Consider the following 15,707-nt stretch of genomic DNA (forward strand, 5'->3'; position numbering starts at 1 on the left):
TGGACCAAGAAAGACTCACAATCTTTGCTGTCAGTTGAAGGTAGGGGTGTGGAGGCGATGTGATTTGTGTGTGCCAGGGCAACGGCTCCTCCCTTCTCAGTTTGTCATATATAGTTGTCCAGCAGGGTTTTGTGTGGTGGCAATGTCACAAGAGTCTGAACTCTCTCTCTAGTAGCCCAAATGAACCATAACTAGCCTTGTTATTGCAAACTACTATGCATCCATGTTTTTTATTGCAAACCTCCTTAGGACGCACAGTGCACTGTACAAAAGGTAAAGTTTTAGAAAAGCAACACCACATTTTATCAGTAATTTAGGATAACAGACACATGCACCAGTTGAGGCACACAGCATTCTGAGAGAAACTCCCTATATAGAAAAGTCTTCAGTTCTTTCCTGAACATTAATAGTGCTTGGTTTTTAAAGATATCCAGGGCGGCGAGGAGGGGGAGAAATGGCATCAGTGCATAACAGTGGAATGCCAGTTTCCTGGTTTGATCCATACAGAGTATGCAGTGGTAGGAACGCCACTGCTAAGGGTCTAGCCTTTGTTATTTACCGAATATATCCTGAGTTTGGGAGGAGTTGGAATATCAAAGACCAATAAAATAGGAAAATAAACTACAAAGTGCCCGGCACTAGCCCCAATAACCTAACTCCAATAACGCAAACCAGTACCGACAGTAAACCTGTATTAAGGAGTTGCACAGGACCACTTAGTGACACTAAAAGCAAAGTTGCAATTTAGACACCCTCGCTCGAGATTTCATTTGGTGAAGTCCCAAGATGTTCAACCAGTTCTGCCTTCCAGGACCACATCATCTGCATTCCTGAACTTGTAGTAGTGAGCTTAAAATGGGAAAGTGCACTTTAATATAAGAAAACAAGATCATGCAAACCAAAATAAAACACTAATGTTATCACATACAACAAGAGCACTACAGGAACTCACTGTTGATAAACTAGAATGAAGGAGGGAGCAGTGTTAGACGACAAAGGGCCAGTAGTTGTCACTTAAAAAAAAATGTATTCCATGAAGCACAAAAAAAAAAGTTACGGGGCTGGGGGAGATTGGACAGTGCCATCTATGCTTTTGATTAGAGGAATGAAAGGGCGAGATTGCATTTCATATCCTGACAACTTTATGACATTACCTCCATGCCGCTTTTCCCTTTTCTTACTTGTGATGTCCCAGACCCATTCCATCTTTATACCATTACCCATAAGCCACTCCCCTCTACTTTAAGCCACCAAAACAAATGAGTTTACATTTCCTGCCATCCTGACAGGAACTCAAAGGGGCGGGAGGGGGCTCCCTGCTGCTCCTGAGATCCTTGTTGCTTGGCGGAGCAACTGTATTGGTTCCCCCCACCCCTCTCCATCCCCAGCTGGACCATGGGTGTGAAGGTTAAGGTGAGAATGGCTTCTGAGCCTCCTGGAACAAGGCATAAAATAAAGCAGTGTCGCATAGGATTTTGCTATCTAATTCTGTAGGTTTGCTACTTAAATTGACACTTGTGTAGCACAGCTGGTGAATTAAATTACCCTGTTCAATGAAAAACACTGCTTACCCTGAATTTCTCTCTTTCGCTCATGGATTTACCCACCCAGTTCTCTCTGTTCACTGCCAGTTCAAAGGGAATAATGGAGAGGGAGTCCAGCAGTAATCGTCTCCTCCACTCTTGAAGTGCTAAATGCCTGTGTGGCGGCGCTAGCCAAGAACACGTATTTCTATTTCAAATAATAGCAAAGCAGAAGTAATCAAGATGAGAGTTTATAATTGCAAAGGATAAGTAATCAAGATGAGACAGTTATTAAGCCAACTATATTGTTTGGCAAAGAACAGTATGCGTTAACTTTATTTTAAGTCCTGCAATTCTAGTCCCAATACTGTAAGTTGTAACAATGCATTATTACAGTATTTCTACTGTAAAACCGGGCATTCTCTGGATATTTTCTGCAAAGCTTAGTGTATCTAAATCTCATACAGTTGGAAACACTTGTGTATAGGCGCGTTATAAATGCCATATCATACTGCAAACTATATTTCATATTGTTGGGGAAGGTGCATCATATTTACGAGTGAATACCGTTGAAAATGAACATTCTCACACAGCCACATGTTTTGTATGGAAGACCTAGTTCTGTGACCTGATGTCTGCAACCATCTGCACAACTGGAGCTCAACCCATGAGCTGTTCCCCAAACTCCTTGACATACCAGTTTATCACCCTGTTGATTTATACCAGCAACCAGGCAAGTGAGAGGTCCATAAAACTACAATATTCCAACTAGTTTTAAAATGCTCCAACTGCTACACCAGCCACTCCGATTTGTCTCTTGCTTTCGTTCCCCATACGTCATGAAAACGCAAGCCAACTAGATGCTTACATAAAGTAGCCATCCCTAGTTCCGACCAGACTGTACATCTACAGACGTACTACAATACCATACACTGTAGTTAGTCTCCATAGCCCGCTTTGCTCTAAGATTATGATTGAATTATATATTTGCACCTGGGGGTGAGAGCTGGCCAATCAGGAATCCAGAAACTCAAGCGGAATCCGCAAACTAGCTTCCCACATATCATGCTGCACCTCTGCCCAGCCTTCATCTTGTCATTGGAGGCAGTGCCCAAGGCAAAGTGTCTACTGCAGAGCCTCCCAGGCCAGCGCCCCTGCCCACTCAACTGTGCACTCACTGGCCCATCTGCAAGTCCTGGAAATAGTTTATTTCCAATTGTGGACACATGTGCAATTTATTTTTAAGTGAACCATGAATTGTGCGGCCTGGTTTCCTTAAGAAACTAGCACAAAAATATATCTGCACTAATAGCAAGAAGTATCCCTTTTCTGGGTGCATTCGGCTGGACGGTTGTGCTTTGGCCTACCTGGCTCACGGTAGAGGCCCTTTATAGGCCCAGTCATGCCCTGAAGTGCCATTTAACGCTACACTGATAACAGTTTATATTGACAGCAGGCCAAAGACATCTTGCCTTCCTGAAGTTGCCTGCTGCAACACCATGCCAGTAAGATAGATCAGCGGGTTGAGCGCTGGCTGCTGCAATATGAGGTCGCAGGTTTGAATACTGGCAAGGACAACTCAGCCTTTCATTCTTCCGAGGTCGATCAAAGGAGTACCAACTTCGGTTGGGTGGCATTGCATGCAAATATGTGCTCCTTAAAGCGCTGTATAAATAACACATTATCATTACCATACTACATACTTAAGTCTCCAGCTATGACTTGCCTTTAACATTGTGAACATTTATGAAACTTCCGACACCTCAAATGATGGGGCAAGTATACAGGGCACTACCGACTGCACTCTGCTGCAAAGAGCCTTGCACTGAAAACTGTTTTCAGAGCCCTTTTATCATATCTGTATTTGTGTGCATTCTTGCAGCTAACCTTTACATTTCACAGACACGACTCTTACTTCAGAAAGTACATAAAATTGCTTTATCATTACTCATTTTATGCCTTGGGTGCGAGTAACTCCTGGTGACTAAAGTTGTCACAGGGGGGACTGCGTTAAAAGCGGAACTTAGAAAGCGCATCCTTGTAGCATCTTTGTTAATGTTGAATCTAGACGGTATTCCCAACATCATTGAGTGTGCGCCTATAGCGTCACTGTGTTAAAGTTCAGCCTAGAAGCATCCCCTATTAGAGTCACTGTATTAGAGTTGAATTAAGATAGTATCACCAACAACATTGAATGTACACTATTAGCGTCACTGTGTTAAGTTAAATTTAGTAGGTAGATTGTGCCCGATGGCATACACTTCACTGATTACCACAATATCACACTACTACGCTTACTCTCTCCTATACACCACCATTCAACTAGAACACAGCAGTACTATGACACATTCGGTAAAGCTGTTCTCGTACTAACATGACCCATCAAACCACCCATCATCCCAATAAAACACAGCTAGCTGGCACACACCGGCTATCTTAGGCGTCTCCTCAGGCCTAGCGCAGCCATAACTCAGTCTGGTTGTCAATCCTTCAGACTGAACACATTCAACTTATCTCCTCACCACCACACCTACCGCTAAGAAGCAGCTATCATGCAACAACCACACCGGCTGCACACATACCTGGTGCACCCACGCACTTTACGACTCTCTCTCTTCTGACTGCGATTCCCGGGGGTGTTCAACCTGCCAGCACCTTGAGATCATACCAATGGTACATAAGGCGCTATACAAATGCAAAATAACATAACATAACTAATCAAATACGTTTTTTGCTAAATCAATACAATTTTAATGTGCAAACTCTGCTAATCAATTTTTGAAAACCAATGTATGCCTTGTGGAGGCAAGGGACGTGGTTCAGTTGCTAAATGGGCTTCTCAGCTGGTTTCATGGCAGGCAATGGCCTACCACACATCGGCCCGGAACAGTGACAAACGTGTTGGGTCTAGGCAAGGGCTAGGCCTTCACCCCCCTCTGTGGATTGGAGCCAGTTGGGCAGATGCCTGGCCCAGCATCAGCTGCCGTGTGGTGGCATGGGACCTGCGCCGTCTCCGGCTACTTTGGTGCGACACAAGGGTGGGGGGACATGTCGCAGCTTCTGATGGATCCGAAGTGTTGGGAGCACAGGGTAGTGCTAGGTTTTGGAGCTTACTCAAGGGCGAGTGCGGACTGCAGTGTGTGGGAAGCGGTATCCTTCAACACAAGGGTGAACCGAATGTTCAGGTAGTCTAGGGGACCCTGGTTAACTTGAAACCAACAGCTACTAGGAGCTGTGTTTGGCTCAACATCTCGTTTTGACATTGTATTTGAGAATGCTAATAAGAATTAGGACACATCTAAACATAACGTATTATACATAATGGGCAAAAGTTAAAGTTTGCCTCTCCTGTGGAAATAGATTTTTGGTACACTGGGTACTCACGCCTGGTCCCCCAGTGGTAGTTCCTGCCTGCTGGGTGACGCCTCACACCCAGGGGCTGGTTTTAGCTCCTGCTCATCGAATCCGATTGTACTCAAAAGGATGGAGCCGAATACCGTAGCGCCCCAACCTCCCCCAGCCTGCAGGCAGACCCAACATCCATCAGGGACTTCCAAGTCAGGAATTTCAGGTCCACAGATTCCACCAGCTCAAACAAAGTCCCAAAAACCTTGAACAGAAACAGAAGATCCGAAGGTGAACGCCTGGATATACTAGAGTCCTGGCAAGCAAAAGATTTACAGCGGCCGGGGCACCAACTGCTCACCACCAAAGCTCTGAATGCATATCCCACAAAAGGTTTGAATAGCCATCCACTGTGCCCATAAATAGGACACAGACCCATAACCCAACCTTCCTGCAAAATCAAGGGGACAGAGCAACCCACAGCATGCACCAATCTCATGGCACACTTCTAATGCCGATCAGAATCTCAGCGTGGGAGGCCTCCTGGAGTGTTGCACAGCCAACGCCAGCTGCAGGGTCAGCCACTGACGTCGCAACCACTGCCTCAATTTCCAAAAACACAGGATTCAAAGGGTTGAGTCACTTTAATCTTCCCGGGAGGACACCGGGAAGATGGCAGGAAAACAGGACTGCCTCAACCACACCGGTGCACCAAAATCACCCCCAGATTCTCTGATCTTATCCTGTACCATTGCAAGCAAGAGGTAGAGGTGGAACAGTATAGAGAAGCCCTGGAGGCTAAGGAATCATCATGGGATCCATTGCCCCATATGTGGAAATATGAAGCAGAAACTGTTAAGCTGAGCCTCCAGAGGCAAAAAAAAGTCCAGCACTGGCAAGACAAACCTCCTATAAATCAGGCAAAACACTCTTCGACACAAGAAACGCCCAACAGGAGGAAGGAAAAACACTGCTCAAACTATTGGCATGGACATTGTTAACCAGGAAAATAATAAAGCTAACGGTATGTACAAGATTTTCATTCGTAAAAAGAACTGGTACAACGTTATCTGGAGGCTTGGGCATAGCTACGGTGACGGTGCGGACAGAATGAAAAATCTCTCCAAGTTGGTTGTAGAGCTCGCCATTTATCAGTTATGTGGAGTTTGTCCATCGGAACGAGGAGCATCTTATTCTTGTAGGGTGTGTGGTGGGAAACAAGAGAAGCAATTTGTCTATCTAGTATTCTGGACAGAGTGATGTTAAAGTCCACTCTAAGTGTCAGTTGACATGAAATATGTGCACGTCGCAAAGGCATCACCAGTCGGGCCATATTTATTGTGTCGTTGATAGATCTTGCCATGTACAAAAACGTATCGTACATTCTTGTCAGCTAGGGTATTGAAAACCATGAGAGGGAACCTTTTGTATATCAGAATGGCGACCCCTTGCTTTTTATGATATGCTTCATGCAACGCTTTTCCCACCCATCCCCCAAGGAGCTTTGCAGATTACAAGTGTGTTTCCGGTGCGCATACAAAAAACGCCTCTTGATAGGATCCCCGAGTCCTTTTACATCTACCCGAATTCCAGTCCCTGAGGTGCAAGTAAAGGCAGCCAGACGCAGCAGCCCCCCTCCCCCCCATGTCACAGCAGATACAAAACCACCATCATAAGCAAAATCCAGGAGAATCCCCATCTGCGATTACATAGCCTTCAAAAGGGGTAGAGTCAGAGGCCTCTTCCACTCACTTGGTCAACTACCGAAAATCACCCAAGGCAACCATACGAGCCCCAGCGTAGGCCCTTTCAATGCCAAATCTACCTTTCTTTCCACCTGGTCACAAACAGCAGCCTACACTGCCATCATAGAAAAACGGCAGAGAAGGGTGGCTAGAACTTTAACTGACTGCGTAGAAGCGAGGCAGGGCCACCTTCCAGTCCTTCAGAACGTTGTCCTTAATTTCTGAAAGCAAAGGAATCCCTCCCCTTAATGATACTGTCTAGGACGACGGTGGGTTCCATATAACTATAGAATTCGCTGGTACCTGATGGAAATCCATATAGTCCACCGCCTGAACTAGCACCACAGCCTCCTTGTCCAAATATTTACCCTTGGGCTCATCAGGCTCACCACCATCCACTCTTGAGGAAGATTTCCCCCCCCCCACCGCCCAGCAACTAGACGACTAACGAGGACGTGCTCTCCTTGATTCTTCATGATTGTCTGCCTCCAGCATCAATTCCTCCCAGCATATGTGAGCCAAAGTCTTCTGATACACCATTGGTACGGTCCATAGAGCTTCCCTCTCCCTGAGAAATGAGATGAACAGAGTCCTCCATGGTAAATAGCCACTCGCTTTCCACGACTTATGGCAGCACGGCACAACACTGCATAGTAGTAGCACAGAGCACCAGCAAGAACCACTCCAAACCGCTGCTCCACAGGACTCAAAAGTCAGAAACCATGCATGCACCAGCACACTTACCAGTTATATCAGAGCAGCGGTGTGCAATAGATGAAACCACTCTACCAAACAAATTGCGCCCACCTATTTCTTTTTTAATACACAGGTAGGCTCCATGCCCCAAAAGGTATGCAGAGTAAGCCTAAAAACCTGCAAATGCAATGGGCTCCTAAAGGCAATAAACTGATACATTGTGGTGGCTGGGAGTGTTATGCTCTCGGTGGAGTATGGTGAGGCATATATTGAAAAGACGGAGGTTTGGGCCTCACAATAAAGTACTCGGAGCTCTCAACTTTCCTGTGGCCATGCGCGAAAGGGCCATCCACACTGCTCAATTCCCTTTGGATTGGAGGACTTTTAATTCCCCCATTTGAAATTTAGAAATACAAATCCTAGAATTCTATGCAAAAGCAGGACTGGGCAGCCTCCCCCATGGCCAAGGTAAACTTGAGAATGATAATTATTCTAACAGGGAAGAGTAGATCTAGTGGTAATGAAGACTACTAGTAACAGACTAAATACAACAAAAGTTGCAAGGTACACAAATGTCTTGATACAAGTATTTTTTGGTTACGGTAATAACTTTGCTTGTTGTACAATCTCAGAGTCGTACACGCCATATCATAAGCGCCCTGCTTGTCACACCATCACTTCCAGTGGGTTCTCGTGCTCCAGAAAACACAGGCTTTGCAAACATTAAAACCCTATAAATGGCATCGGTCACTTGAATTCGGGAGTGTCCACATTCTTAACCACGAATCTTCCTGAAAACAACAAACTCACATAGCAATAACCCATTAAGTGAAGCAATATAATCATACTAAACTGACCCAACACCCACATTTCTCTGAATACAATACTTTATTATTGTCCGGTTTCTCCCTCGTCTAACCGCTCTAACGTGTTATTATTAGTCAAGTTAAACTAATGTTATACTGTAAGGGGGTCAAAGCCAACACCGAGTAAAATAGATGTTTTTCACAACATTCCGGAAATTGGTGCAACAACGCCAGAGGCAACCCCCACATAGCGCACAATGATGGTCCCGATGCAGAATACGCCTACGATTTGCCCCATACAGATCTCTTGAAGCCACGGCCGGCAACCCGATGAGAGCAATCACAGTTGACGTTCATATTACTCACCCGTTATCTCCACACTACCACCACAGCGATTTACTAAAGAACACAACCAAACCGCTTCCCTGACGTCAGAGCTCCGCGACAAGGCGCACACTAGAGCCAAAAGAGCACATTTCTAATTGACTACAGAGCGCATGCGCATGCCCACTGTCTCTTGGGCGATACCGACCAGACTCTGGCAGAAGAAAGTGGCTTACGTTCAAAGAGGAGGTGGAGCCTACATAGAGTTAATTGTATGAAGTATGTTTATTTTGTGTGTGTTTAAAAGGTTTTAAAAAATGGTCGCGGTGTGGCTGTCGGTGCACACGGATTCAAATAAAGAGTGTTAACATGGGTGACAGTGCAGAGCGAATGTGTCCCTCTTCCTCGTCCCAGTACTTACGTTTGAGTACCTTCCGTGTTCACAGGAACTATTTTTTCAAGCTGATCTCCCCTAGCCCCTTCCATCACAAGAGGTCACAGGAGCATACCTGCCTACATTTGAAAATCAAAATTCCTGAGATGTATGCCCCGCCCACAGTCACACAAAACTCCGCTCATTTTCACATGGCTCTGCCCACATGTCAAAAAGGTAAACTCTGTTGTAATGTGATATGACAAATTTGCAGTTCAATGTGAAATTATCATATTTCATTAAATTGCCTTTTCACAACCATCCAAATTGCATAGGACAAAAGGCATTCGCCTTCCATAAAATCAACACGTTAAAATGTGCACATGTAAACTACAAGAACCAACAGAAAGGTTTTCCTTGAACTTTGTAGTACTGAAATTAGACATTTCACCTGTTGAAGGGCTACTGTCTCTTTAAGGGAGACAGATCTGCGTGGGCCAGACCATGTGGATCATGACGTAGGGCGAGAGAGGAGGAAGAGGTGGAGACGGGGAATTATGTGTTGCCTCTGGTAGGTCAGTTGGAAAATTTGTTTACCAGAGTTTGGCCCAGCGCCGTGGAGCGCTTCCTGTGGGGAACTAGCTACACGTGTGTAGGGTCCGTTCCTCAGATGGGAACTAGATCCGGGCGGACTCAGGCAAGGCGGAGCGGTGTCTGTAAGGAGAGTGCTGGGCTTGAGGTGGAACGGTCTCTCTAGGCGGGTGCAGGGGTAGAGTGTGCCTGGAGGGGGAGGTAAGGATGGCAAAGGGGGGTGGGAAGGCTGATAAGAAAGGAGGGGTGGAGGAAGGGGAGAAGAGGCAGTCTGTGAAACCTACACCTGTGGAGGGGGATAAGGGGGGAAGTGAGGGACTGCATTGCAGCAGATCTCCACTGAGGAATGATGGAGGGGGGCTGGTCCGGAACATCTCATGGTCAGGGATCCAGGAAAAGTGCGTTTTGGAAGGGCTGGGGGCCTCAGGGAGCGGTGTGTCTGGGGAGGAGCAGATGCAGTATGAAAGTGTGTAGAAGGTGGTATTGAAGCCTGAAAGTCGGGTGAAGACGTTTCAGGGAGTGAATCCGATGGTGATTGCTGAATGGGTGAAAGAGGCTGTGGGGGATGTCACTCGGGTGCAAGTGGTGGCTGGGGGCCGGTTGTTGGTGGAGGGGACGGATGCTGGCAGTAAGGCTAAGATTCTGGAAGTGGGTTGTCTGGGTAGACATGCGGTGCGAGTGTTTGATCAAAGTGGTGTGTCGTGTAAGGGGGTGTTGTATGGAGTGCCGGTGTCCGTGAATATGTCTGAGGTGGAGGAGCAGCTGGCGGATGTGGGGGTAGCGGAGGCGTGGAGGCCGGGGAGGAGAGATGCACAAGGGGATGTGGTGTCAACGACTGTGGCAATGAGGTTTGCGAAGGTGGAGTATCCGGAGGTAGTAGTGTTGGGTTACCAGCGGTTCCGTGTGAAAGCTTATGTAGCGTTGCCTTTGAGATGTTACAAGTGTCAGCAGTTTGGACATGTGGCGAGTGTATGCAGGAATGAGAGGCACTGTGGGAGGTGTGGTGGAGATCATGATATTAAGGAATGCAAGGGGGAGATCCCGGAGAAGTGTGCAAATTGTGGAGGGGGGCACGCTACTGCATTTAGGGGGTGTGAGAGTCACAGGGTGGCAAGAGAGATGGTGCAGGTGAGGGCGGCAGAAGGTTTGTCATATGCGGAGGCAGTGGCAAGGGTGAAACCGGTGCGAGTAGTGAACGAGGTGTGTGGGAGAGAGTCGGTGCTGGATGAGGCTGCAGGAAGGAAGAGAGTGGTGGGAGAGGTGAAAGGCGTAGAAATGATGGTTGTCCCGAAAACTGAGTTTATGTGCTTTATAGTGAGTGTGCTGGAGCTGGTTCAGGGGAATTTGTCAGTCAGTTTGTCGGAAATTACGAAAGGAGTGGTGGAAGCCGGGAGAAGGTTTTTGTATGTTGTGGATGTGTTGGAACTTGATGTGTTTAAGAAGGTTGTCAAAGTGTGGAAACAGAGTGTGGTGTCGGCCTGAGAATTTTGCAGTGGAATGCGAGGAGCTCGTTGAGGAATGGGCAGGAGTTGAAAGCAGTGTTGTGTGGGGAATTGAATGTTGATGTGGTTTATATTCAGGAAACGTGGTTAAGGGGTGATCTGCGGTTTGTGATTCCGGGTTTTGAGTTGTTTCGTAAGGATAGGATGGAGGGGAGGGGGGGCGGTGTAGCTCTGGCAGTTCGGAAGGGGTTGGTTGCAAGGGAGATTGTGGTAGATGGAACTATGGAGGTTATCGGGGCGGGGATTCGGGTAGTGGGATCAGAAGTTTTGGTGTTGAATTATTATAATCCGTGTGAGGTGGTGGAGGTGGATGTGCTGTCTGGAGTGATAAGGGGACATGTGGGACCCTGTGTTTTATGTGGCGATTTCAACAGTGCCAATACGTTGTGGGGTAGTGATCGAATGGATGCGAATGGGGAATTGCTTGAGGGTATGGCGGATGAATTGAGTCTGTTTTTGCTGAATGACGGTTTGGGCACGCGTTGGATGTGAGGACTGGGAAGTTGTCGTGTTTAGATCTGACCTGGGTGTCTGCAGCTATTGCGGGTGAATGTGACTGCACGGTGCGTGAGGATGGGGATATGGGGAGTGATCATTCTGGCATTTTGGTGACTGTGAGGGGTGAGGTAGGGGTCAGATCTCGGATGCTTGGGAGTCAATTGAATTTTAAGAAGGCTGATTGGGAGTTGTATTAAATATTATGTCAGGAATTGATTATTCCTCGAGATAGAAATGGGGGGGTGGATGAATGGAATGAGCATTTGGTGCAGGGAATGAGAGCGGCGTCGGTGGCAGCAGTTCCGGAGGTTGAGAAGGGGAAGGGTGGGAAGGTGGAGGTTCCTTGGTGGTCGGTGGAATGTTCGAGGGCTGTGGCAGCGCATAAGAAGACGAGGGCCAGGGCGGTGAGAACGGGAAGGTTGGAGGATTTGGTTAGCTAATAAGAAGGCGAAGGCGGTGGTACAGAGGGTGACTAGGGAAAGAAAGCGCGGATATTGCAGGGGTTATTGTGGGTCTCTGGGGAGTAATTCTGGTGTGGGTGAGGTTTGGAAGCAGTTCAAGCGGATGTCTGGGTTGATGAGGCCTCAGGGTGGTATGTCTGTGTTGTTGAAAGGGGTGGAGGTGGTCAGTGAAGATGGGGAAAAGGCAAATTTGTTGGGGGAGCATTTTGCGGGAGTGCACAGTTCGGAGAACTTTCCAGAGGCGGTGAGGCTAAGTATGGGAGTGGTTGAGGAGGAGAAGCAGGAGTTGTTGGCGAATGTTGGGCCTTGGGAAGAGCAGTATGAGGTTCCGTTTTCTATGGTGGAGTTGGATGGGGCGATTCGGAAAGAGAAGTGGTCTAGCCCAGGGGTGGATGGGGTCATGTATGTGTTTTTGGAGAAGTTGTCAGTGGAATGTAAGTTGGAGGTGTTAACATTGTTCAATGAGATCTGGAAGAGTGGAGTTTTACAGAGGTTATGGAAGAGAGCGATTTTGAAGAATGGCAAGGTCCCGACAGAGTGTAAGTCTTATAGGCTGATTGCGCTGACTGTTGTGATGTGTAAGATTATGCAACAGATGGTAGTTGAGTGTTTGGGGTTTTATTTGGAGTCAAATAGGTGTTTGAGTAATTTTCAGAGTGGGTTCAGGAAGAATCGGTCGGTGGCAGATCCGTTAGTGAGGTTGGTGACTGGAGTGGAGGAGGCGTTGTGTGATGGGGAGATGTTGGGGGCATTCTTTTTGGATTTGGAGAAGGCGTATGATATGGTGTGGAAGAATGGGTTGCTGGTCAGACTGTTGGAGATGGGTGTGAAGGGGAGGATGTTTCGGTGGATTAGGGCGTTTTTGGCTGACAGGACCTTTCAGGTGAAAGTGAGGGGGGTGTTGTCTGAGGTTTGGAAGATGGAGAATGGGATGCCGCAGGGGAGTGTGAATAGTGCGATGTTGTTTAATGTGATGGTGGATGGGTTGATTCGAGCTTTGGCGGGTTTCGGGTGTCACATGGATTTCTTCGCAGATGATGGTGTGGTATGGGTAAGAGGGCGGAGTTTGTTGTTGGTGCAAAGTCGGCTGCAAGCTGCGATAGTGCGTATGGAGGAGTGGTGTGGGAAATGGGGCTTTCGGTGTCTGTAGATAAAAGTGTGAGTATGGTTTTCTCAAGGAAAAGAGTGCAGCAAGGGTTGGACTTGGTTTTGAAAGGTGAGAGGGTGAAAAGCGTGGAAGAGTTTCGGTACTTGGGGGTGATTTTGGATAGGAAGTTAAATTGGAATTTGCAGGTGAATGGCATGGTGGATAAGTGTAAACGTAGATTGAATTTGTTGCGGGCGGTGACTGGGAAAGAGTGGGGTGCGCAGCAGAAGTGTCTACAAATGTTGTATAAGGGGTTGATTTTGAGTGTGATGGATTTTGGATGCCAGGTGTCAGTGGGTTTCACGGCGAGTCAGAAGTTGCGGTTGGATAGGGTACAGGCGAGGGCATTGAGGGTGTGTTCGGGTGTGATGAGGTCCTCCCCAGTGAATGCTGTTCAGGTGCTTGTGGGAGAGATGCCGTTGGGGTTGATGAGGGATGAGTTGAATATGAGATGGTGGGTGAAAAGCAGTGCGAAGAGTGTGGCTCAACCGGTGCGTGAATGTTTGAAGTATAATTGGAGGTTTGATTATTATAGGGACCGGTGGAGGAGGAAGGGGGGCACTTATGGGTTTCACATGTGGGAGAAAGGAGTGCAGTGGGGTGTGGGCGATTTGATGACTGTGACGGGTACAGATTTGGATAGATGGCCGAGGTGGATGATGGGGTCTCCAAAGGTGTGTTTGGAGTTGGCGAATGTGGTGTCGAAGAAGAGAGGATTGCGGGGTGAGATCAAAGCTTTGGGTCAGGCGTATGGTGCAGGAAAGGAAGGAAGCAAGGTGTTCACGGATGGTTCGAAGGATCCTGTGTCTGGGAGAGTGGGTATGGCGTATTATCTGGAAAGCACTGGGGAGTATAAAGTGGGACGATTGACGAATGATGTGTCGATTTGTACGGCTGAGTTGGTGGCGATTGCATTGGCGATTGATAGGGTGTGCGAGTTGGGGTTAGAGAAGGTGGTGATGTTTTCAGATTCATTGAGTGGGTTGCAGCGATTGTGGCAGGGGATGGTGATAGGAAGGATGTGATTATGGACATCAGGAGGAAGATTGATCAGTGTGTGCATGGGGGAATGGATTTGGAGTTGCCGTGGGTTCCCAGTCACAGTGGCATTTTGGGTAATGAGTTGGTGGATCGGGCGGCGGGTGAGGGTATGAGAAGGGGAGCGATTGATGTGAAGCTGCCTTTGAGTGTGGATGAGGTAAATGCTGTGGTGGTGAGACGGGTCATGGAAGAGTGGCAGGAGAGGTGGGTGAGTGGGGTGAAGGGCAGGTGGATGCAGGGAGCATGGAATGGTGGAGGGAGGAGGATGTGATGCTGAATCGGTTAAGGATAGGACCTGTGGGGCTGAATGACTGTCTGTATCGAGTAGGGAAGCATGAGTCAAGGGATTGTGCGGTGTGTGGGGTGCCTGAGACTGTGGGACATTTTCTGCTTAGGTGTGAGAGACATGTTGAGGAGAGAGAATTGATGAGGGCTCGGTTGTCTGCGCTGGGTGTGGCTGAGCTGAGTGGGAAGGCTTTGCTGGGAGGTGACGGACGGGGTGAGAGGCAGGAGAAGGAACAGTGTGATGTTGGATTTTGTGAGGCAGACTGGGCGGTGGGAGGAGTTGTGAGATTATGTGAGCTAAGTACTGATTGTTGGGTCTGGTGCACATCATCCTTTAGGATTGGGAAGCGCCTGCGTGGGTCCGCCCACACATCTGATAATTAAGAAGAAGAAGGTGGAGAGGGCACTTCCTGCATGTTACAAGAATAAATGAGACGTGTTTAAACAACTCGCGTGCCTTCCTTATTTAAGTAGGATGTAGATGCCTAACAACTGGCAACAAGTCTGTTTCTAGACCGCAGAGTTTCTTCACCTCCTCCTTCCCGCACGAGCGATCCTGCTCCAGTGCGTCCAGCCAGCTGATCCCAGCCAACTCTGGTGACGAGCGCCCGATTCCGGGCCCCGCCTTCCTTCTCCCATGGCCACAAAGCTTCCACACATGCCAGCGGGGACTGCAGCAAGGCGCTGCTAACCACCTTCTTTCCTGCAAGAGCACACACGTGGAGTGTGCGATCCCGACAAGCGGCAACCCTCCATCAGTTACAACGGACATTGTAAGAGTAATATTGAGACTTTAAAGCATTTGTGTGTGGCCTGTCCCAATTTGGAAAACCTAAGATCTTATTTATTATCTGGGCTAGTTTTTTTCCTCTGAAGATGAATTGTGGAGGAGGATTTTGAACTGTAATGAATTGAGTCGAAGTATTCATGTTTTAGAATTTTTAAAGAACGCTGCAGTACTTTTACAGTAAGATGAAATGTTTGTACGTCTGAAATTTTCTATGGATTTTAAAAATTGTATCTTTGTGTATTCAATGTGTTAAAAGTACTTTGTACTGTGGAACACAATAAATAATAAGTTACAACAGACAAAAAGGAAAATATAAAAAAGACAAAGAATCACAGGTGGGTGGCGCTCTCTGTCCCCACCGCTGCACAGCACCATTGACTGTGGAAACAGTGCAATAGTAAAAAAAAAAGACAAAGAATCACAGGTGGGTGGCGCCCTCTGTCCCCCACCGCTCCACAGCACCACTGACCGTGGAAACAGTGCAATAGTAGACAGCACAAAGGAAAGACACGTGAAAAGAGAGCAGAAAAGTTTAAAAATGTCCTTCACTAACCCTCACAGGACACAGCTGGGAGCCTGC

General features: G+C 47.5%; 1 protein-coding gene across 1 annotated transcript in view; it reads right to left on the reverse strand.

Annotated features, from left to right (window-relative positions):
- The window catches only part of CSTF1 (cleavage stimulation factor subunit 1), a 272,321-nt gene extending 263,648 nt beyond the window's left edge, over positions 1-8,673 (reverse strand). Inside the window, exon 1 of the mRNA XM_069651119.1 lies at positions 8,482-8,673. The gene's annotated coding sequence lies outside the window, so the exon portion shown is untranslated. The remainder of the gene's footprint in view (positions 1-8,481) is intronic.
- Between the last annotated feature and the right edge of the window lie 7,034 nt (positions 8,674-15,707).

The sequence above is a fragment of the Ambystoma mexicanum genome, chromosome 3p, assembly GCF_040938575.1.
Source record: "Ambystoma mexicanum isolate Mex_15411 chromosome 3p, UKY_AmexF1_1, whole genome shotgun sequence".
Taxonomy (NCBI): Eukaryota; Metazoa; Chordata; class Amphibia; order Caudata; family Ambystomatidae; genus Ambystoma; species Ambystoma mexicanum.